Below are 2,426 nucleotides of genomic sequence, written 5' to 3' on the forward strand. Positions count from 1 at the left end.
GCCTCTGTTCTCTCTCTCTCTCAAATAAATAAGTAAAATCTATAAATAAATAAACAAACAAACAAGTAAATAAATTAATTAATTAAATTACTCTAAAAAATTAACTGTTATGCCCCATTTTGACAGCGGAGGAGAAATCTTTGCTTTTAGGTTTCTTGATGTGATTGGAATACTGTTTTATTTAACACTACTCTTGATATTCCTTTTTTTTTAAAGTTTATCCACTTGACCTAGGTTATCAGCATTATTAATTTATTAGATTAAATATATTATGCTTAAATGTTTATTTTATCTTTTTATTTTGTTTTCACCTTCTAGCATTTTCATTTATATTTTTCTTTTATATTTCATAAAATCAGATTTGCCATTGATTACCCTATACTGTTAATCTTTCATATGCTTAAATCTACTTTCCTCCCATAATCTGAGAATCACTTTTTATTAAATAGGTTTATTGAGATAGAATTCACAGAGCACAATATTTTCTGTTTTAAAGTATACAATTCAGTGGTTTTTAGTTTATTTACAGAGTTATGCAACTCTGACCACTGTCAAATTCTGGAACATTTTATTACCTCAGGGAGAAGCCCCATACACATTAGCAGTCATATTCCACCCCCTCACAAGCACTAATCAATTTTCTGTTGCTATAGATTTGAATATTGGATATTTCCTAAAAATGGAATCATGAAGTATATGCCTGACTTCTTCCTTTGTGTCTGGCTTCCTTACTTTCACATAATGCTTCAAGATTCACCCATGTGGTAACATTTTTCAAAATTCCACAAGATTGGCTATTTTAAGCATTTGTAAGTGTACATTTCATTTTAGGTGTGCAAATCAGAATTTTATATTTGATGGCAGAAAAATATTCCATTGTATAAATATACCACATTTTGTTTATTCTTCAGTTGGTGAACATTTGAGTTGTTTCTGCTTTTAACTATTATGAGTAATGTTACTGTCAACATTTGTGTACAGGTTTTTTGCATGTGTATGTTTTTCTCTTAAATATACACAGGCCAATATGATTGCTGGGTTATTTGGTAATTCTATGTTTAAACTTCTCATGAACTGCCAGACTATTCTCCAAACTATCTCTATGACCTTAATTCCCACCAAGTGTGTAAGACATTCTGATTTTCATTTCTTCACAACACTGTTGTTGCCTTATTGATATGGTCATCCTACTGCGAGTGTTGTATCTCGTCATTCTTTTGATTTGCATTTTCTGAATTACTAAAAATTATGATCATCGTTTCATGTGCTCGTTGACCATTTGTAAGTCTTCTTTGGAGAAATGTTTATTCAAGTTCTTTGCTCATTTTAAAATTGGATTGTTTGCTATTTGTTGTTTAGTTGTGTTTTTTAAAATAATCTAAACATTTTCTGTTGTAAGAGTGTGTGAGATCTAAAACAAACAAAAAACTTTTTCCAATTCTGTAGATCGTCTTTTTACTTTTCTAATCATGTCTTTTGAAGTATAAGTTTTTAATGTGATGACTATCTGTATATTTTGCTTTTGTCACTTGGACTTTGAGTGCTTTAAAAGGGAAGGGTTTACTAACCCAGAGTCACAAATATTTATTCCTTTATACTCTCTTCTAAGAGTTTTATAGTTTCAGATTTTACATGGAGTCACCTTTATGTGTACTGTAAATTAGTGGTCCAACTGTATACCTTTGAGTGTAGGAATCCATTTGTGCCAACAAAATTTCATGAAGACATGATTATGTCTTCTTTGATGGGTCTTGGCACCTTTGGTGAGAATCAATTTGCCTTCCATAAGTTTTTTCTTCCCCAGATTCCTAATTCTATTCCATTAATTTATATATATATCCTAATGCAATACCACATTGTTTGATAACTGTAGCTTTGTTGTATGTTTTTAATTGGGAAAAGTGAGTTTTTCAATATTGGTTTGGCTATTGTATGTGTATTGCATTTCCGTATGAATTTTTGTATCAGCTTGTATATTTCTGCAGGGTTTAGAAAGGGAATGTGTTGAATCTGTAGATAAGTTTGGGGTATATTGCCATTTTAACAATATTATAATTTTCTAATTCATGAGCAAAGGATGTCTTCTTATTTACTTAGGCCTTCTTTAGTTTCTTTCAACAAAGTTTTGTAATTTTAGGGGCACTTGAGTGGCTTAGTCGTTAAGCATCTGCCTTCGGCTCAGGTCATGATCCCAGGGTCCTGGGATCCAGCTCCGTATCAGACTCCCTGCTCAGCGGGAAGCCTGCTTCTCCCTCTCCCACTTCCCCTGCTTGTGTTCCCTCTCTTGCTTTCTCTCTGTCAAATAAATAAATAAAAGTTTTTTTAAAGTTGTGTAATTTTAAGTGTACACATTTTATACTTCTTTTATTAATTTATTCCACATCATTTTATTTTGTATGTTATTGTTAGTGGAATTTAAAACATTT

Source organism: Neomonachus schauinslandi, chromosome Y (genome assembly GCF_002201575.2).
Source record: "Neomonachus schauinslandi chromosome Y, ASM220157v2, whole genome shotgun sequence".
In the NCBI taxonomy this organism is placed as follows: Eukaryota; Metazoa; Chordata; class Mammalia; order Carnivora; family Phocidae; genus Neomonachus; species Neomonachus schauinslandi.